The sequence below is a fragment of the Camelus ferus genome, chromosome 14 (genome assembly GCF_009834535.1).
Source record: "Camelus ferus isolate YT-003-E chromosome 14, BCGSAC_Cfer_1.0, whole genome shotgun sequence".
NCBI lineage: Eukaryota > Metazoa > Chordata > Mammalia > Artiodactyla > Camelidae > Camelus > Camelus ferus.
The window spans coordinates 49,381,887-49,405,222 of record NC_045709.1 but is presented as its reverse complement, the minus strand read 5'-3'; the positions used below and the strand labels follow the sequence as shown (position 1 = coordinate 49,405,222).

Genomic DNA, 23,336 nt, shown 5'->3' with positions numbered 1-23,336 from the left:
ACCAATGGGTCAATGAAGAATTCAAAGCTGAAATTAAAAAATACCTTGAGACAAGTGAAAATGAAAGCACAACCACACAAAATTTATGGGACACAGCAAAGGCAGTGCTAAGAGGGAAGTTTATAGCAATACACGCTTTCCTCAAAAAAGAAGAACAATCTCAAATAAACAATTAACCCACCAGCTGAATGAACTAGAAAAAGAAGAACAAAAAACCCCAAAAGGCAGCAGAAGGAAGAAAATGATAAAGATTAGGGAGGAAATAAATAAAATACAGATTAAAAAGACCATAGAAAAAATCAATAAAACCAAAAGCTGTTTTTTTGAAAAAGTAAATAAAATTCATAAACCTCTGGCCAAACTCACAAAGAAGAAAAAAGAGAGAGCACAAATTAGAAAAATAAGAAAGGATAATGGAGAAATTACAAGAAATAAAATAGAAATACAGAATATCATACAAGAATATTATGAAAAACTATATGGAACCAAACTGGATAACCTAGAGGAGATGGACAAGTTTCTGGAAACATACTGTCCACCAAGACTGAATCAAAAAGAAACTGACCACTTGAACAAACCGATCACTAGAAATGAAATTGAAATAGCAATAAAAAACCTCCCTACAAATAAAAGTCCAGGACCGGATGGCTTCACCAGGGAATTCTACCAAACATACAAAGAAGAACTCATATCAGTCCTTCTCAAACTCTTCCAGACAATTGAAAAGGAGGGAATACTTCCAAACTCATTCTATGAAGCAACCATCACCCTGATACCAAAACCAGGCAAAGACACTACCAAAAAAGAGAATTATAGGCCAATATCACTGATGAACATAGACACAAAAATCCTCACCAAAATATTAGCAAATAGAATCCAACAACACATAAAAAAGATTATACATCATGACCAAGTGGGGTTCATCCCAGGGACACAAGGCTGGTTCAACATATGCAAATCAATCAATGTAATACATCACATCAACAAGAGAAAGGACAAAAACCACATGATCATCTGAATCGATGCAGAAAAAGCATTTGATAAAATACAACACCCATTTATGATAAAAACTCTCACCAAAGTGGGTATAGAGGGGACATATCTCAACATAATAAAAGCTATATATGACAAACCTACAGCCAGCATAGTACTCAACGGTGAAAAACTCAAAAGCTTCCCACTAAAATCTGGGACAAGACAAGGATGCCCACTATCACCACTCCTATTCAACATAGTCTTGGAAGTCCTAACCACCACAATCAGGCAAGAGAGAGAAATAAAAGGGATCCAAATTGGAAAAGAAGAGGTAAAAGTGTCACTATATGCTGACAACATGTTACTATATATAGAAAACCCTAAAAGGTCCACACAAAAGCTACTAGAGCTGATTGAAGAATTCAGCAAGGTAGCAGGTTACAAGATTAACGTTCAACAATCAGTTGCATTTCTTTACACTAATGATGAATCAACAGAAGAAGAAAGTAAAGAAACAATCCCCTTTAAAATAGCACCCAAAGTAATAAAATACCTAGGAATAAATCTAACGAAGGAGGTGAAAAAATTATACACAGAAAACTATAAACCATTGATGAAGGAAATTAAAGAAGACTTTAAAAAATGGAAAGATATCCCATGCTCTTGGATTGGAAGAATCAATATTGTTAAAATGGTCACACTGCCCAAGGTAAGCTACAGATTTAATGCAATCCCTATCAAATTACCCAGAACATATTTCACAGAACTAGAACAAATCATAATAAAATTCATATGGAACCATCAAAGACCTAGAATTGCCAAAGCATTACTGAAGAGAAAGAAAGAGGCTGGAGGAATAACTCTCCCAGACTTCAGACAATACTATAGAGCTACAGTCATCAAGGCAGCATGGTATTGGTACCAAAACAGACATATAGACCAATGTAACAGAATAGAGAGCCCAGAAATGAACCCACAAACTTTTGGTCAACTCATCTTTGACAAAGGAGGCAAGAATATACAATGGAATAAAGAAAGTCTCTTCAGCAAATGGTGTTGGGAAAACTGGACAGCAGCATGTAAAACAATGAAGCTAGAACACTCCCTTACACCATACACAAAAATGAACTCAAAATGGATCACAGACTTAAACATAAGACAAGATACAATAAACCTCCTAGAGGAAAACATAGGCAAAACATTATCTGACATACATTTCAAAAATTTTCTCCTAGAAGAAATAAAAGCAAGAATAAACAAATGGGACCTAATGAAACTTACAAGCTTCTGCACAGCAAAGGAAACCAGAAGTAAAACAAGAAGACAACCTACGGAATTGGAGAAAATTTTTGCAAATGAAACTGACAAAGGCTTGATCTCCAGAATATATAAGCAGCTCATATGACTCAATAAGAAAAAAATAAACAACCCAATCCAAAAATGGGCAGAAGACCTAAACAAGCAGTTTTCCAAGGAAGACACAAATGATCAAAAGGCACATGAAAAAGTGCTCAATATCACTAATTATCAGAGAAATGCAAATCAACTACAATGAGGTATCACCTCACACCAGTCAGAATGGCCGTCATTCAAAAATCCACAAATGACAAATGCTGGAGAGGCTGTGGAGAAAGGGAAACCCTCCTACACTACTGGTGGGAATGCAGTTTGGTGCAGCCACTGTGGAAAACATTGTGGAGATTCCTCAAAAGACTAGGAATAGACTTACCATATGACCCAGGAATCCCACTCCTGGGCTTATATCCAGAAGGAACCCTACTTCAGGATGACACCTGCACCCCAGTGTTCATAGCAGCACTATTTACAATAGTCAAAACATGGAAACAGCCTAAATGTCCATCAACGGATGACTGGATAAAGAAGTGGTATATTTATACAATGGAATATTATTCAGCCATAAAAACCAACCACATAACGCCATTTGCAGCAACATGAATTCTCCTGGGGAATGTCATTCTAAGTGAAGTAAGCCAGAAAGAGAAAGAAAAATACCATATGAGATTGCTCATATGTGGAATCTAAAAAACAAAAACAAAAACAAAAACATAAAAACAAAGCATAAATACAAAACAGAAATAGACTCATAGACATAGAATACAAACTTGTGGTTGCCAAGGGGGTGGAGGGTGGGAAGGGATAGATGGGATTTCAAAATTGTAGAATAGATAAACAATATTACACTGTATAGCATAGGGAAACATACACAAGATCTTATGGTAGCTCACAGAGAAAAAAATATGACAATGAATATATATATATATGCTCATGTAGAATTAAAAAATTGTGCTCTACACTGGCATTTGACACAACATTGTAAAATGATTATAAATAAATAAAAAATGTTAAAAAAAACTTCTTTGTATTTCAGCTACTACTTAGGAACAAATACCATTTTATTAATAAAGGACTGTTGAAGTCATCACTATTTCTTGAAACCACACACACAAAAAGTGATATCAGATCTAGAAGTAACGTGGTTAGTGGGAAAGGATCTAGTGATGAAGCTAGAACCTACTGTGTAATGTGCAAGGTGAAGAGGCCTTACCTCACTTTGAGTAGAATCATGTTCTGTTCTGTATTTTTTAAATATTGTACTTGGAAACTATTTTGCCCATTTTATGCCCTGTTATTTATTGTCCTGCTCATGGAGTTTTTCATTAGAGGTCTATTTGTGCCTGCTTTGCCCTAAGGGAAAGGATGATACAGAGCTCTCATCTGTCTCTGTTACTATGTATTATTACTTGGGAAACGTCAAGGCAAATGCCATGTAAACAAATAAAACCCTCCCGAAGCTTTTGCTCTCACTGTTAGGCAGTGGGGAGAAAGAGCAAACATTTAAGTTTTCAGAGATAGACTTAATAAAGGGCTGCCATTTTCCATAGTGTGGGAGAAAAATTATATTCTCAAGTGCATATAATCTGGCATTTGAGGATTAATAAAATATTACTGAGTCTGGCTTTGCTCTCTGTTTGTAACAATGGTTATTTGGGTTTAGCACAGCCTGGCAGCCTCAATTCTATTGAATTTGGTGTACATATACAGCTATCAAGTAATAAAATTAGTCTATTGAAAGGATTTTATCTTTTATTAGGAGAGGCTGGGCAAAGCTGATTCACTTTCCATTACTCTGAGGCCTTGTTTTTGGTTCATCTCTTTCTGATTTCCTCAGTCACGTGGAGTATCAGTAAAATTCAGGCAGGTGTACCTTCCTCTAAACTCCCCCTGAGGAAACTCGATTACTACCAGGTACTCTCCCTGGAGTAGGATATGGGGAGGTTCAATTTATTTATATCTTTTGTGCAGCTGAGGACTGACATCTAAGTGTGGAGATTGTCAACACAAAGAACATAGAGTAATTATTTGGAGAAAATTACAAAGTGCACATTTGCTCCCCCAGAAAGACTGAGAATTGAGTGTTCTGGTAAAATGAGCATCCTTGACAATAGAGACTCACCACACTGTCCCTACTGCAATCTGTGGACTATCATAGCACGTAACATACCAGGATTGCACATTTTCAAACAGTTAATATCCTAGAGCTCTGGAGACGCTGTTCCCATCACATACTGTGCAGTAGGTGCTCACCAAAGATGGCCCCTAATGAACCGTGCCTCCCAGTAGTCTTGCTCTTGTGCTGTCCCCCTCAGTTGAAGCTGGGCTGATCCTGTGACTTGCCTTCCCAATGGAGTGGGATAGAAGTGGTGTGTGTTTGTATTTCCGAGAGCCTGAGCAGTCATGTAACAGGTCACATTGTTCTGAAGGGGAGACCATGTGAAGACTCTATATAGAAAGGATGTATGAAGAGGAGACACTTTGAGCCTGTATGGAGACAGACAGAGAAAGAGACAGAGATAGAGGCAGAGCCAGAAACCCAGCTGCCCTAGCATCCCAGCTGAGCCTAGCTATTGCTACGAAGGTGCCAGGCACATGACTGAAGCCATTTTGGACATTCCACCTGGGACGCTGAATATGCAGCCACCATCTGACTGAAGCCGCATAAGGAACTACAAGCAAGACCAGCAGAAGAACCACACAGCTGAGCCCTAGTCAACCCACAGAGTCAAGAGAAGTAACAGAACGATTGCTGTTTTAGGCCAGTAAATTTTGAGGTAATTTGTTCTATAGTCATAGGTAACCAAAGTAAAATAATTTAGTTCAGCCATCTTTATACCATAGGTGAGGAAATTGGAGACCAGAGCAGTGAAGTCATTTGACCAGAAAAATGCTGAGATTAGAATTCATCTCTGGATATCAGTTAAGATGTCTGTTCACCTTACTTTGCTGAGTTACTTTAAATATACAAACCCTTAAAATGTCTCTGTGACCCATTTTTGAGACCATATCATTAGGAAATTTAAAAAAAGTGTCAAAAGATGTTCATCATAATATTATTTATAATAAGAAACAATTGGAAACAAACAGTAAGTCAACATATAGAGGCATAGTTTAAAAATTTGTTGTCTTTACACTTAAAAAAAATAACATGTAGCCATTAAAGATAATGCTTTTGAATAGCATACAAAACACCTAATATAATGTTGAGTGAAAAAAAGAACAGCACAATGAAAGCAGAACACAAAATGCTTTACATAAGATCCCTAAAATTAGGTCTTATTTTTTTCACTAAAGACTAAATTCAGAAAGCAGATTGAAAAGATATCACCAAAAATTTAACCATAATTATTAAAAAGTAGAAAGACTAAAGGATATTTATTTTCCACCATTTTTTTTTCTGTGTTATTCCCATATTTTTATAATGGACACATATACTGGAAAAGATAAATGTGTACTGTAGAGTAAAACTCTACCAATTTTAATTTAGTATCTTTTGATTATTTACAAGGCACTTTTGGCTTTTCCATACCATTTGAGCAATACTTGCCATTTAACAGTCCTCTGCTGTTGGAGGAGAGAAGGAACAGACTGTGCAATTTATTAGTTCTCCTGTGGGTTCTTTTCTGATGATCCTGATGTCAGCTTAATTTAATTTGTGTTTTTCTTATAAAAGAATGGAACAAAATCAAATTCCATTCTAGGTATTTATATTCTTTGCTTTTTTCAATTCTACCTAATCAGATTATGAATAATATTTAAAATACAAAATGTATGTCGTTGATTATATGAGAAAATTAAAATATTCAGTGGTTACTTTAACTTGTTGTTCTCTTCCTATTTTCCATTTCTAGTTTCTAAATTTAGAACGGATTAGTTCAAAAAGAAAACTGTCTGCCTGTCTCCTTAGAGTAGAAGTTACTGCTGTTGGAAGCCATTCCTAGCTTCTTATTCATTAACTAATTTACAGGTGAATCTTTCACTCAGAAACCTACACTACGAACCTATTTCTCAAATGGTTTATTTTTAATCTCTAAAATTTTATAGTTAGTATGATATATTGAAGAATAGAATATCAAAAGTAAAGCTATTTTTACTTGTTAGCAATTATTTTGACATGTAAAATATGATTAAGACTTAAAAATCTAATTTAGATGTTCTAAATCAACTTTAAATATGGGTTCTCAAGTCTCCATCTTTACTTCTGTTGCCTACACTTTTAGTTTCCCCAGTGCCTGTCTGTAACCCAGAACAGGTTCAAATGCAGTTCAAATAAATGAAAAAGCTGATAACTTGGATCATAATACTAAGATATAATAAGTAAAATAGGGAACGGATACTTCCATTCATTTCCAATGAAACAAAGTACATTAAATTTATGTCCTTTATTAATTGTATGTGTCACCAGAACTGGCAGGTGTATTTTTTAGGATCATAGCTATCATAGATGGTTGACATTGCTGGATACTTTCTCGTTCAGATAAATAAGGAATAACACATAATTTGGAAAAACTAAATAAAACTATATAATCCAGTATAATTATTTATCTATAGTTAACTTATTTTAAAGGTTACAGTTTCTCAAGTTTCTCAAGGTTACAGACTAGTGAGAGAAAGATATGTAAATACATCGCTACAAAATAAGTCGTTACAATATTATAATGTGATTACTACTTGATTCAGATATGTTCAAATTAGTGGTTTCACGTTTAAAAACTTAATAAACAAAAACCTAAATTAAGTAGAGTTGGGAGGCCAGAAGCTCTCATGCTTTGCGATGATAGCCAAGACCAAAAAGAAGAAGAAAGATTCCTCTTCTTTCCTGGCAGGGACTCAATCAATGAAAAGCCCTGAACTCTGTTCACTAGAACCTGCCCAACCTTGTTTTCCTCTCTATGAAAGCATTTTCCTTCCCTTTCTGTGCAGGGAATTGCACACGGCTTGCCATGGTTGCAGACCCTGAATTACAATTTTTTGCTGACCCTTTGTAAACCTATTTTTTGCTGGGGAAATAACTGGCAGTCTATTTGTTTTAGGTCAACACAGGAATACAAAATATGTCAGCATATGTCATGTAGGTATTCAAGACAAAATAAATCTCTTTGTTCTAGAATATATGAACACATTTTGAGTTTGGAACAGTCACAAGCTCTTTAATCTTCTTCATTAGTTGCTCATCTTATTCCTGAATCTAATCTTTCAGAATAAATTTGTTTCTATTAAGAACTTATAATGTATGAGATTTCATCTTTAGTTGACTTCAGTTTTGACAGCAGCCTGAAAAATTATATGATGAGGAAATTAAATAAACTTTGTTATAAACAGTCTACACCTTGGATTTGTTCTCTTTTCTCTGTAGCCTACGTGGAGTCTGCATGTTACTATATATAGTAATAACAGTTATTTATCAAAGAAGATATCTTCTAGAAATTGTAGATTGGACATGATGCTCAGACAACTTCTGGTGCTTGTCCAGTTCTTATTCTTTCCAAGGGAACTGACATCCTACACAGGGGTGAGTCCCTGAAGCCACATTTTAAATATGTGACTCTACCTCTCACTTCAGATGACTGGATTATAGGGAAACACCTGCACAGCTGGGCCAATTATATTCCCTCCTCTGATTTCAGAGTTGGAACACAGCAATTTGGGTCAACCGTGCATGCCAGGCATTGGAGGACATGAAACTTAATGAGCTGGGGTGGAAACTGAGGTGGAGGCAGCCTTTGGGCAGTGACTTCAGGACAACATGCACTGAGAGACGAGCAGAGAGAACTGGTCTTCAGCAAGAAGCAGGAAGAACCAGGAACAATAGGAAAAAGAAAGCTAGATTTTCAGTTCTGGAGAACAGCCTTTGTTCCTGAAAGCTTCCCAGTTCTAGCTTTTGATCTCAGAGAGCCCTGACTGTGTTCCTGCCACCATGGTCTCAGAGATTACACTGAGACTTTATAGGATTTTCCACTCTTCTTATGTGAATCTCTGTTTCTTGCCACCAAAAAAGCTTTGTCTAAGTCAATAGCCTTTTCCTAATCTCTAGTAATGTGTAAACGCCAAATTTGCCAGCTGCAATTTGCAGGAGACACTAAGCTCTTTGTTTCTATTGTCTTGCTTTTAAGGTTGGGGGATTTTACCAGTTATTCATAGGTCATATCATAGTGCATAATATAGAGTAAATCCTCCCCTCAAGTGTGCTTAATTAAATGAAAGGGGGGGGGGATTAAATGAGAATTTGGTGTATCTGTGCCACCAATTTTGTGATTTGCCCAATTATTTTTGATATCAATGGGTTGTTTTCACATCTTTTTCTACTTGTTTCTTCACATTCGTAGACTGTACAATTAACCTGCACCAGCCTAGCTCTAAAGGGTTCAGAACGTTTTCCTACCTTTCAGAACCTCAGCAGAAGTTGGTTGTAGATCAGTTGCACTCAATGAATGAGGTTTTCTTTCTCCCAGAGTAAGAGGGCATTTCTTCCATAGAGAATTCAGTCATTAACAACCAGAATTGAAGGTTCTGCAGCAATATGCAATAGTCCTCTCCTCTTTTCCTTTTGGTTGAATAAGTCATGGTCATGACAATTCATCCATTTTTACTTTGATCCAGATCGTCATTGAATCATGCTATACTGTTTTCCACAAATACTGATTTTTCTGCACTAGAAGCAGAAATAGTGGCCATAGGAAAGGGGAGGGAACTAGACAAGGTCAGGGGAGGAGGGGATTGTATTGAACTTTGCTTCTTGAAATGTAAAGAATCACTAGAGAAGAGTGATGGAGATTAACGGAGGGCTGCTTTGCAATTAAGAAATCAATTTTCTTCACTTTTTCTCTGCTCTCAAACAGTCCTTGTAATCATCTCTCTTTATACATTGATATGTTTGCTAAGTAGTCAGGGAAGGATACATTTAACATTGATATATCAATGCTGGACAAGATGAAAGTTGTCTGCTAACTTGTGTTTAATGAGTTCTGAGTCATTTTGTCTATGAAAGCCATAAAATCAAAGACAAAATTCTGGAGCTGGAAGAGCTTTAGTAATTACATAATGATTATTCATTTTGTCATAAATATTAATATTGGTTTCAGTTCCGTCTTATTCAAACATTTCATTTCATTTTGTACATGAGAAATACAAGGCTTCAATATGAAATAACATTAAAGTTAATTGAAAGTTAGTGGCTAAACCCAGATCTTCTGAATCAATGCCTTTCTCGGTACACAACAATAACATTTCCTCAGATTTTTGGATGTTTATTGGTGATGACTAGTATACATATTTCTATGTTTACCTGAGCATATACCATTAAATATCCTTCAGTCTTGAAATTTGTTCCGTTAGGGATGAATTCATTTGCTCTGAAATAAGTCTATAAATTAATTCTGCTAGTTGGCATTCACATTGGGCACTTGTTTCTAAAGGAAGAAATCTGGTTGAAAAATAATTTTGTGAAAGTTGCATAATGTATAATTAGAGAATTTTACATGTACTCTTCCTTTCTGCCATTAAAAATAAGGTTTTTTGGTTAATAAAATATAAATGAGAATAAATATTTAGAAAAAAAGTTTGACTTAAACTTCTTATAAGGATATTTATTTCAAAGATATGAATTTGACTTCATTCCAGGCAGTATCTTGAATGGATATTTAAAGGACTGTGACTATTTAAGGAATAACTACTAGGATATCATATGAATCCCTGTTTGAAAGAAGTCATATCAGACTAAATTAGGTCCCTCTTTCATGAGTTTACTTTATTGAATAGTCAAGAATATACAACAGATAGATGACAAATGTGTAGAGGCATTGGCAAGGTGTTTGATAAGTTTTCTTATGATATTTTAGTGGAATAGATTGGAAAATATGGGCTAGATTAAAAACAAATATATCTGAAAAGAGTTAAGTAATTTTATTCAAAGTTGTTCAACTAATAATAACGTGGTGTCTATCATTTACTGAACCCTTCTACATGCCAGGCATTTTACTAAACATATGTGTTATCTCATTTCATATTTAATGTAATATTTAATGAAGCCTATGAGGCATATATTCCAATTTTACAGATAAGGAAGCTGCAGGTTAGAAAGTAAGTAAACTTTTTCAAATTATTCAACAAACAAAAAGGGATGCCAGTATATGAACACAAGTTGCTTAACTTCAAGACCTTACTCTCTACTAGATTAAAGTGGAAGAGGCCAGTTTAGTTCAGCTGAGTTATTCTCCTTGAACAAAATATGAAGGGCATGTCTCAATGATGTAATTATAATGTCATGTCATTTTTAATGTATTGCTATTAAACTATGAATTACTATTTTTATTTCTGGTAGTTTGCTTAATTTATTCCATTCAATTTTATTGGGCACTTATACTTTTTATTTGTATCTGTTAATCTCAAACTCCTAATTTATTGCTCACTCACTCCCTTACCCCTTTGGTAACCATAAGTTTTTTTCTATGTCTGTGAGTGTGTTTCTGTTTTGTAAATAAGTTCACTTATGCTGTATTTTAGATTATACACATAAAGTGATACCATATGGTATTTGTCTTTCTCTTTCTGACTTACTTCACTAGTATGATAATCTCTAGGTCCATTTATGTTGCTACAAATGGCATTATTCCATTCTTTTATGGCTGTGTAGTATTCCATTTCTCACACACACACACACACACACACACACACATATTCATTCCACATCTTCTTTATCTATTCATCTGTTGCTGGGCATTTAAGTTGCTTCCATGTCTTGGCTATTTTAAGTAGTGCTCCTATGAATATTGGGTTGCAAGTGTGTTTTCAAATTAGAGTTTTCTCCAGATATATGCCCAGGAGTGGGATAGAGGGATCATACGGCAATTCTATTTTTAAGTTTTTAAAGGAATCTCCATATGTTTTCCATAATGGCTTCACCAAGCTACATTCCCATCAACAATGTAGGAGGGTTTCCTTTTCTCCACACCCTCTCCAGCATTTGTTATTTGTTGGGCACTCACAATGTGAATGCCAGAATCAGGATCTAGAATGATACTGAAAATTCTTATTACTAAGTTGAAATGAACAGGATGAAATCGAACAAACGTAAATGAAAGAATTGGCTCTTGGGTCCAAGAAAGCAAAGTAAGATCACCTAAAAGAAACAATATATGTGGCTTAGCATATGTAAGATTGTGATTTATAATAAGAATATATCTTTGGTTTTTGTCCCTGGCACAGAGCTCTTAAAACCTTTGGAGTTTCCTAAGTAGGGATTGCCATTGAAGTTTCTTTTGTTATGTTAACAAGATGACTTTTGGAAAGCTCCTAGATAAACTAAAATATGCCAAAGGACCTAACCAAATGACCAGAGGGTTGGAATTTTCAATCCTATTCCTCTGATTTCCAGAGAAGGAAGAGGGGTTGGAGGTTGAATCACTTGCCAGTGGCCAGTGATTTAATCAGTTTTGCCTATGTAATGATACCTTCATAAAAACTCAGAACAGGGTTTGTAGCTCCCAGATTGGTGAACATGTGGCGATTCTGGGAGAGATTGCTGGGAGTGTGCAAGGAAGCTCAGGACCCCTTCTTAACATACCTTTTCCTATGTATCTTTTCCATCTGGCTATTTCCAAGTTATATCCTTTTATAATAAATTGATAACCTAGTAAGTAAAGTGTTTTTCTGAGTTCTATGAGTTGCTCTAGCAAATTCATTCAACCTGAAGAGGGAGTTGTGGGAACCTCTGATTCACAGCCAGTCAGACAGAAGCAGAGGTGACAACCTGTACTTGCTTTTGGTGCCTGAATGAGAGCAGTCTTATGGGACTGAACCCTTGACCTGTAAGATCTGATGCTATCTGCAGATATATAGTGTCAGAATTAATTATTTGGTCAGAGTTAACTGCTTGATGGTGTGGGAAAGAGAAGAAAACACACACACACACACACACACACACACACACACACACACACACACACTGGAGCATGTGTGAAAATGACTTTGAAGTTTTGGTTCATAGTAAGCTCCAAGAGAGGCAATGCTTTGATGTGGGCACTCAGAGCCTCTGTGATCACAAGAGTATTAGTAAAACAATGAAGGGGGAGATGCCAGACTGTTTTGCATTGATTGCATTGAACACTTTTGGAATGTTAAGTTCTAGGTGCCATAAAGCATATGGATATGTGTTCTTATGAAATTGCTAAAAGGGTTGAAACCCTGTCATAGAGAAAATAAACAAAGAATGTTTTGGTGGGGGAGAATAGCATTATAGCTGTCTTTAAATATTAAGAAATTTTCCGAGTAGAATGTAGCCCTGAGACTGGTATACAAAGTAGAGGGTTTGGGTTGATGAATGATAACTAAAACAAGGCTTTTTGTTTTAAGGGGAGGAAGACAGTTTTGATAGCGCCATTTCGAGGTAGCATGGGCTGCCTCGTTAGGAAGTGGGTATTTAGCCCTAGAGACATTCAAGCAAATATAGAACAGCAAATGTCAGAAATTTGGTAAACAAATACAAGTTATCTCACCCCTGAGAAAACTACATTACGTGGTAAATCTCTAACTTTGGGTTCAGAGGGTAGAAGATGTAATAATTTTACAGGCAGTCTCAAATGCAGCCAGGGCAGACCTACTTCTAGTGGTATTTCTGTGCTGTTCAACCTACTTAATTTGCTGATGCAAAGTATTTTGCATATTTAAAAACAGGGCTTTAGAAATATTTGCCCAGAATACCCATGACTTGCTCTAATAGAGAGATCCTAGATTTTATGGAAATTTAATAGTAAAAACAAAGTCACTCTGGTTCAATGTATTGAAAAATATGGCTGTGTGCCACATCGCTCCCAGTCACAGTCTGGTCCCTTATTATTTGTTTAATCAAAGTAAATCAGAAACAGTAAGCAGCATTTGCACAGGAACTTCTGGGAACCACAGTTGCCCTTCTTTTTATATATTAGACAGTCACATAGCCTTTGGTGGATCCATCTACTCAAAGTCCTGTTTTCATGGTTTTTTGAATCAGAGAACTGTTTGCTCTCCACTGTGGTTTGATCCTCCCCTTCAGGGAGGACACATTACAGTTATGCTGTTTTAGAGAAAATATCAAAAAGCGGTTTGTCCTGTGACTTTTTGACTTCTCCTCATCCCCTTCCAGCCACAATCATCTCCCTCCTGCCAGACTCTGGGACTTGAATGTATAATTGCAGACCGTTGTCTGCAGTGTAATTATAGCCTCATTTGACTTGTTGCACAGCAGTATGACAAGAGCGCTGGCTGTCAGGCAGGGTCAGGGGTCAGCCATTACCCCCTGGACTGCAGGCAGCAGCCTCACCAGGGTTCTCTGGAAGTCTCCTCTCAGCCGTAGGACAGGGCTGCAGCTGTCTGTGTGTCTCTGCAAATGACTCTTTGCATGAAAACATGGACTGTTTTCAAGACTCAACATCCCAGGATGCTGTTTGGTTTCTTGTTTTCTTATCAAAGACACAATGACCACTCTGAAGTGAAAGGGGCTATTTTCTTGTGCTTTCCATATAAATTTCAAGTGAAATATGTACATAAGCCAGCATTAAAATATGACATCTATTTTCCTTCATACACTTAAGATTTTAAAATGATACTTTTATATTAAATCAGGAGACTACATTAGGATGGAAACTGCTATGTGTTAAATAGGAAAATAACTTGGATGCAAACAAATATATTGTATTCAGACTGAAAATCGCATAGATCTTGTAAATAAAGACTCATCAAATCACAAAGAAACAAACAAACAAACAACAAAATCCACATCCTGTGTCAGTTAATTTAATCTTACTGGTGATTAAAAAATATATATTCCTTAGACAACATTTCTTATATTTCATCTAGCCTAGATTTAAGTCTCTGATGGGATGCAAATTCAGATATACTTCTAGGGGAAGAATGTTTTAATATTACTGAAAGATTGTCCAATCTCACTTTCAAATATTTGAAATATTTCACATAATTGATCTTTTCAAGACTTTAAACAGACATACTGATCTAACTTACAGTAATTTCAATGAATAAATCTAATAGTAAGTATAAATGAAAATTTGCTCATCAAATTTTCAGATGACACTAAACTAAGTGACAATGTTAATGTTTGAGAAGCCAAGATAAAATATGACTTTGAGAAAGTTGTTTAATCTAAAAAAGAGGACATTTAGTAAGGTGGATGGGGGACAATAAAGTTTAAACACTAATATAATAGGGGGTGGGGGTGGGAAATAACCCAAGAAATTGTGTTGTTAATGCACTAATTGAGAGGTACGGATAAAATATTTTTAGGAAATAGGCTGCTGTGATCTAGTAAATGCATTAGACAGCAAGAAACATCCTTCCTGTTCTGTTTTACAAGAAGGGATTCCTGTGTTTCATTTCTGTGACTTTGTTTTGACCTATTATTCATGTCAGGGAGCTGCATTGCCCTTATTTAGTCAGAGTTTAGTGCAGGATTTTAAATCCTAGAAAGCCAGGAGGTTATCAGAGAAAAGTTATTTTCAGGTTTTTCACAGTGAGGTGCAAACATAGAAATCAGGATATGGTAGAACACCGAGTAAGCAAACAGGAAGTGAGAGAGGTGAGAAACAGGCTGAGTTAGATTGCCACAACAGGGTCAGAGACAGAGGAAATGAGAACCAGGCTGTGAGACCAGAGGTGTTAGCACCAGGGGTCCCAGTGCGTGAGTGGGAAGCCCCAGTCCAGTTCTCTGCCTTCAACAGGGGCACAGGAGACAGCAGACAGTTCCAGAGATCTGCTTGTATGGCCTCCTCCACCTGACCCTTCTGGTTCATGCTAAGAGAGCTACCGCCATTATATATTTCCATCATTACGAAAACATTTTCCATTACTGAGGGCTTACTGTGTGCCAGGACATAGAATAGGGATTCACTTGTTCATTGGTTCCTTTATTCTCTAAATATGTTTTCAGCCTAGAATATGCCTGGTACTGTGATGGTATTAAGATGCAATGATGAGTAAAACAACGTGGTCCTCAATCTCATAGCAAGGGGGTGAGACAGATATTAACCATACAGTGTATACAACCTAAGTAAATATAAATATACATATAATTAAAGATGGGATAAGTCCTATCAGAAAAGGACTAGGAGACCTAGGGGCGCTGCCTTGGTCTGAGAAAGTGCTGCAGGGTGAAGTTTGAGCAGGAAAGAGCTGGACGAAGAGGAGAGCATGGGTACTCTGGATAGAGCACAATTCTCAAAAGATGTGAGGTATCTGGAAGAATTCCACAAAGAGGACTGAGGATGTGGAAAGAGGCCAGATCACACAGGGCCTAGAAGAGTATCTCAAGGAGCGACAGGAAACTGTTGAAAGCTTTCAAGTGGTGATATCACATGAACTAATTTTTCTTAAGATAACCCTGGCTACAGTGGGAAGGATAAGTTGGAACAAATATACAAACCAGTTAAGGAGCCAGTGTTTGGATCATCATGAGAATGATAGGGAATAATAATTCACTCAATGCTCACAACCTAATAGGGTCCTCATTTTACAGAGGAATGGACAGAAGCTTGGAGGGGTTAATTTCCAAAGTCATAGGCCTACAACATGAGGGATTAATTCTTTCGTGTCACATACTCACTGAAGCAAGATTCATACAAATGTATAATTGGAATGGAAACTTAGATCCTGTGTAAATTAATTCATTGATTTATTCAAGTAATATTTGTTGAGTGGCTGTTCTAGGCACAGGGATTACAATATTGAAACAGATAGAAAAAGTCACTTTTCTAATAAAGCTTACACTTTAGTGGATGAAAATGGTAATAGATTAACAAACTGGCTATCTGAATATCAGTGATAAAATGATAGCAATCAAACAGGGTCATGTGATAGGCAATGATGGAAAAGATTCTTTGTTCAGTGGTAGTGAGAGGGCAACAGATGGAGCCTTTAAGGCAAAGGGATTGCTCGGACAGAGACCTTGATATGGGGACAAGCATGGCAAGTGGAGGGCCAAAAAGAACCTCAGGGTGGCCAGAGCGTCGGGCAGAGTGGTACAGGATGTGTTTGACGAGATCGTCAGGGTCCAGGTTAAAAAGGACCTTGTAAATGTAGGGTTTAGATTTTAATCCAATTGAATGAGAAGCTTTGGGAAGGTTATTAAAGGAAGCAAGGTAAAGAAGATAGGATATGACTCCAGTTTTAAATGATCACTGCAGCTGCCATGAGGAGGGGGGGTTGGAGGGTGCAACACTGGATGCTGGGAGTGTCATCAGGAGGCTGCTTCACATGCCTACCAGGTAAGAGATGATGGTGGCACTGACTAGGTGGCAGCAGGGGAATTGGAAAAGAGTGAACGTTTGAAGACCCCTTTATTATGGAAAAATATATACAAAATTAGAGAAAATGGTAAAGTAAAATCTGATGTATCCATGACACAATTAACCATTATCAACTCATTGCCAACTTTGTTTCTTCTGTATCTCATCAATTTCTTCAGATTATCTTGCAGTGAATACTATACCATTTTATCCATAAATGTCATAATATGAATCTCTAGTAGACAAGGATTTATATTTTAACAAAATATTAATTTATACCTAAAAGTAAACAATAATTAATTTCTAATGTTATCAAATGCTCCTATCAGTGTTCACATTTCTTTGTATTATGGATTTTTTTTTAAGTTTGTTTGGGTCCAGGTCAATATTGGTTGCAACCATATGCAATATATGTTGGTTGCATGTATCTTCTCTCTTTGTCTGTCTGTCTGTCTCTCTCTCTATGTGTGTATATATATATATATACACATACAAACATCTAGATCAACTGGTCTATTTATCTATTTATCTAGCTAGCTAGCTATTGACTATCAATATCTTTATCTTTCCTTTTCCCTCTAATTTGTTTTTTGAAGAATTTGGTCACTTCCTGAAGAGTATTCATCAGTTTGGATTTTCCTAATTGCATTATAATTTTATGACTTTTACATGTTGCTCTATACCCTGTATCTTCTGAGAATTGGCATTTAGAGTGAGAATTTTAATTGGATTAAAGTTTGATTTTTTTTTCTTTTCATCAGCAAGTGTCCTTTTATCAGGAGGCATATAATACCTGATTGTCTCTTTTTTTCATGCTAACATTTGCTGATAATCATTGCTCAGATACTTTAATTAGTTAGTGGTGCAAAATAGTGATAATAATTTGATTATTCAGAAGTAGATTGTTTAAAAAAATTAGAGAGAGTGTGAACAAGGCTTGCTGATGGAATTTTGATAATAGGGAGAGAAAGAAAGAAATTAGGAATGACTCCTATGCTTTTGGCTTGGGAACCAGATATGATATTGTGGTGTTCTCTTCTCAATGTACCAGTATGAACAGGACTGGATGGTGGGGCCACAAAGTAGAAACAGCCTGAGTCCCTGAATCACCACATGGAAGACAGCAGGCCGATCAGGGACACTGACAATGGAGACTACTCAGTGTCAAGAAATGTGTGCGTATGTTCTGCACACTTTAATCTTTACAATCTGAAAGTTTCATACATCTGATCCAAATCTTCTTATAGGACATCAAGATGTCTCTAGTACTTCAAATCCACATTATAAAGAGAAAATATGGTAAAAATTATGTCCAATTTGGCTTTTTATTTTGGAGAAATAAAGTATATCTTTACTTACATGTTATTTTCAGGTCACTCTTTGTACTCTTTTATCATAAAAATATTAATCAAACCTTTTTTTTTAGCTCTAAATAAAGAATTTGCAAGTTTATTAAGTGGTTTTTATCTGTTGTTGATTGCATAACACATAGCTAAATTTCAATCTACTTTAATAAGTATTTGGTCCTCCAAAGCAAATGTGATGTAACAAGTAATTAAACAAAAGTTTTAGTCAACAGGTAATATCTTCTCCTTACATAATTAATTGAAAATAAATCAGTAAACAAGGGTCACTTAAATGTAAAAAATAATTTTCTTTAATTATAATGAATATTATGAAAGGTTATAAATAAACTTGGTTATAAATCTTTAATAATAAACTAACCTAAAATGAAATATGTTGTTTTCTTATTAAAATCCACCTCTTTCCCATTAACCACACAAAAATATTGAATACATATTGCATATTAAATGACTTGCATGTTGAATGACTTAAAAAATTTTTAAGAGAATTCACAAGATTATGTATTATTGTAAAAGGACTTTAAGAATTAGGAAAAGTGAGGTATGATGGTCTGATAAATTAAAATATATATTTTATTAGATAAGCATGTCCAATGATAAGAATTGATAATAACAATGTTATACTCTTGTTTGATTTTCCTTTAGTTTTTATTTCCTGATTTGAGCCTTCTCGGAATGAGTAGGTGTCTCCTTAACATGATTTCATTTTGATTTCTCTAGGCTAGCCTGCTGGACCTCTTCCTCCTTCGACCCTACCGCCCCTCCTACTGTGATTGATGAGCACACACTAGGAGTCAGGTAATGTTCGAAGCCCAGGCATTGTCACTGCGCATGCGATGTCTGACTACAAAGAACATTAGGTGTAGCGAGTAAAACGAACAAGTAGCTACTAAAGTGACAATTGTAATGCAAGCCACTGGACACTAAGAAGGGAGCAAAAAGAATGATATGGAAACACAGATAGCAGGAGCAGCTAAACCAGACTCAGGAGGTGAGACAGTCTCTCCAAGTATCTATGTTGAAGCCCACGTGCTGATGAAGAACTGGCCAAGCAGAGTTTAGGAAGGAGTTTTCTAGACGACAGAACAGCTGGGGTTGCAGGTGCAGTGTAGAGCATCAGAGGTGTAAGCAGAAGCCGGTTTCCTTATATAACCCATGGACTTTTTACACCTTGTTAAGAACTTTAGATTTCATTCTAAGAGCTAAGAAATGGGGAGCTAAGAAAGGATTTTAAGCAGGAAAAGCAACACGTTTCATTTTGTGTTGTAGGAAGATTAGTCTTGCTATAGGTAGGGAGAGCAGAGGTGAAGCTGTCTGGTTACCAGTAGTGGAAGGAATCCAGGAAGAGATAATGGTGGCCAAGCCAGGGCATTGACTAGAGATATGGAAGAAGTGTCTAGAGACACATAAAGGGTGTCAATTGGATTTTGTGATGTTAGAAAAAGAGGTAGGAGTGGAGGTCTTCTTGTATTTTAAAATGACATATTTTAAGATTGAGTGGGTTTCTATTTAACTCTCGAGACTGGACACTTTTTTTCATGTTAGTCTCTCATCTGATCCCAAACTGAGGATTTTAGTCCTATCTCTGACCTATATGTGAAAAGAAAGTTCATCAGAGCCTCTCAGTGCTGTCCCACATCTAATCTCCCCCTTCCATCTAGGGGTCAGAACAGCCCAAGTTTGCATTTCAGATACCTATTTGTTGTAGTGCATGATTGGGCCTCATTCTTGTTATGTACTAGGAGTTTAAAAGTTACTCATAAAATTCAAGACAGTGGATCTTAGTGCCTCCTGACAGATGAAGGTTTTGTGCAAATTTTTTCCCTGCTCCATTCAGACTAGCTCTGGGTCCTCCAATATGCCATGTAACAGCAACCACATTTTAATGCAATGACAGCTTTGAAAAAATAAAACTATCAGTCATTGTCAGATACTTTATAAATGGAGACAGAGGAGGGGTTCTGTTCTCTGTGTAACAAGGACAGAGGAGAAAGGTCAGTGATATATCATGTGGTATAGGATTTCCCCTTAAGCAATCTTCTGCTAAGACTTGCTCACAGTGTGCAAGCTTTTGTCTGGACAAGGACTCTTTAAGATTGCTCCTCTACTGAAGGCTACAAATATTCAAGTCTGCTCTGTACGGTGTTGAAGAAAGGAGAGAATGCCTCTCAAGTGGATTTGGGGAAAGAATTAATTTTTTGCCATTTAGGATGGCCAGGAATTAATATTAACGGTTGTTTCACTTATGAAAAATTCATTAGATGGCTTATAAATTATGTATGTGGGAAAAAGAAAATCTATCAATGGGTGGTTTGAGGATTCAGAAGAGCACTTACATTGATAACAAAAGGTATTTTGTGCAGCAGGTCATGTTTGGGGTGGGCTTTTGTTCTTCCTTTGTGCCTGAAAATGATGAATACAGAATTGTTCTTATGCAATTCCCTGGTAGTGAGGGAACTAGTCATTTCAATAGAGTTTATCGCTATGTACTTGTCTGCTGTTTGGAAGCAAAGAAGGCAATTTACAAAAATGTAATAGAAAAGTCAGAGAACTGAACTGGACTGTCTGAATACTGAACCCATGTGCCTAGCAACGCAGAGCAACCTCATAATGAGCCCTTCTCCCAGATCTCTTGAAAAAAGAATAAACACAGTGACCCAAGAATTCAAACCTCTATGTGTAGTATAAAAGTAAACAACAGACCGATGCCAAAAGAAGTTTAATTTTTCAAAATCTTGCAGAGTGATAAAACATATTTTCTTGCATAGTATCAGTCTTAATGGAGTATTTCATTTATTGTATTTTTTTCTGGTTAGTTTTATCTTTTCCATACCAATAAATACAGGCAGTTGCAATACCCTTAAATAGTTGCAACTTGGAGCAGAATCTGTTGGGAATGTTTAAATATCTCTTTGAAAGACACATTAAAATAGGACTATATATTAATATGTCTTTTTAAAAGTTCTATAAACTTTTGGAACAGTGTGGGTATATAGTAACTAATAGTAAGTAAATGTAGTTTAAATTCAAAATAATTTATTCTAGTAAATTCAAAATAATAAATTCTATAATAGAACAAAAAATGACAAATTATAACTGAGGAAATAGTAGCTAGTCTGTGTTAATGATATATGTGGTTCCAATCTTGTTAATATGATTGGAAATTAAATTATATTCTTCAATTAGTATACGATAGATGATTAAACATGGAATGAAAGAAATCAAATTCCTGTTACTATCTTTTCTATAGTTGTTTCTCTTTTACTGCGATCATTAATCTCTCTTTAAAAAAGATATATTGTTTTCTTTATTTAAAGAAAATAGCTGAATTAACCCTAAGCAACAGAATTTCTAATAAAATTGAAATAAATTAATGAGTTTGGCTTGGAATTAGAAAGACTTCTAAAAGGACAGTGCAAATACGAATACCTAAAGGATAGTCTAAAATCAAGAGAATACTTTCCTCCACATACTTTAGCCATCAGGTAGGCATTTGTAATTCCAGATGAGTGTGGCTTCTTTTTGAGGAAGAGGAGTGTCCAAGGGTTTCACTGCAGTAAGGAATAGGGAATATGCTGTATATGCAGCTGATTTTCATGGTGATATTACCCTTGAAATTTTATGTCTATAATTCTACAGAAGAAAAGAAATATGAATAGCATCTGTATTGTCAATTCTAAGAGCTTCTTTTAATTCACAGATGCCCAAATATTAACTTAAAATTGAGTGACTAAAATGTGTCTCATTATATTCTGGGCATTTGCAGTGTCAAATCTGCAGAGACAAGTGCACCTGGAGACAAATGACGAGTCTACCATAAAACAGAAGCTTAATGATGTTCACTTACATTTTCAAATTATTCCCAACAAATTACCTTGGGTAGGTGGCACATCCATCAAGGCAAGACTCTAATTTCATATTCATAGTAATGTGCTCCTGTGAACTCCTCTAATAAGGCCTTAACTAAGTTTTCCTTGTGACCTCACTTCGCTGAAATATTGCAGGCTGTGTGTTTTGTAGTGTCTCCAATTAATTTCTGACCTTGGTGCTGCCTGGGTACAATAAGACAAGTGAAGGGTGGAGATCAGATTTAATTTTGAATTTCCTGAAGGCTGCTGGTTTGTATCTCAACTTGAACATTACTTAAACATGTTATTTTTGGTCAATGACTTTTTATACAGGGTACTGGGCAAGTGTAATTAAGTAGGCTAAGTTTTGTTCTCAGCTGTCCTCTGAGTTCTTGTATGGGAACTTGGACTCTCAACAGGAAACACCTGTATGGTAGTTGTATACCAAGCCTTCCCAGAGAATTAATATGTAACATTGTTTCTGTGCCTCATAAGTTCTTCCCCAGACAGAAATGCCCAGCTGTATTTGAAAGCTGCATTTTTAATTATTACTGAAAATCCAAACTCTCGGCTTAGACGTGAACCTTGTTATAAGGGTATATTACACTCAGCTGTACCAATGGGCAGCCAGATCATTCATTCATTTCATCATTCAATTTTAGAAAATCCTTTTTCAACAATCTTTATTGAATGCCTGCTCTGTATAAGAATTGTGGAGGTATACAAAAAGAAATCAGATCTAGATCCCACCCTCAAGAGAGATTAACAGGAAAAATATTATTGTTGAATGGAACCCAATTAATTCCTTCTTAAAGATGATCAGCTGATACTCAGATAGGCTACTTGCTTTGTAAAAAAAAAAAAAAACTGTTGAAATTATGCTGTTAAAACCCTATATGAGCTCCTGTTTTGGGCAATTCATGGATTAAACATAATTTTACAACAATTAAAAATCTAAAAATGAAGAATAGAAATAATAAAACTATATGTTGAATTTGATAGCTGAGCTCCTGATGAAGTTGGAGAAATCCTCAAAGACGAAAAACTAGGAGGGTGTTAAAAACAAACATAATAGCTCAAGTTGAACATGAGGCTGCAGTTAATCTGGTGAAACCTGTTGATCTACCTCACCCAGAGGTTTGGGTTTTAATAGCTTAGTGGACTTAGGAAATAAGGCCTTCAGCTCAAGCAAGATGAGACATTAGAACCAAGATTGCAGCATAAAGTTGAAGGTCTTGAAGAGTTGCAGCCTTAGTGACAGGGTAGACCAGAAAGCTGATCTACTGCGATAGGGAAATAGCAAGGATATTTAGCAGGGTCAGCCTCAGCTCAGGATATAGACAAAAACTTTCCTCAAGAACCTGCAATTACTGACTGCCCTCATTCAAGTTTAGTGTTTGAATTTACTATAAAAGACATATCTAGATAACATCAAGCTAAGAAATTAATTTGAAGTGACTAGGGGTCAATGTGCCCTATGGAGCATAAAAGGAGCAAGCATAATTTCGGTCAATAGTGATACA

The 23,336-nt window shown here is 36.0% G+C and overlaps 1 long non-coding RNA gene across 2 annotated transcripts in view; it reads left to right on the top strand.

The window, feature by feature from the left end:
• LOC116668702 overlaps positions 1-23,336 on the top strand; it is a 172,175-nt gene that overhangs the window by 64,550 nt on the left and 84,289 nt on the right. Inside the window, exon 3 of one of the 2 annotated variants that reach the window (XR_004325933.1) lies at positions 18,686-18,763. This is a non-coding gene — a long non-coding RNA (uncharacterized LOC116668702). Of the gene's footprint in view, positions 1-18,596; positions 18,764-23,336 lie in introns of those variants that run through there. The other variant, XR_004325932.1, reaches the window with a different exon arrangement.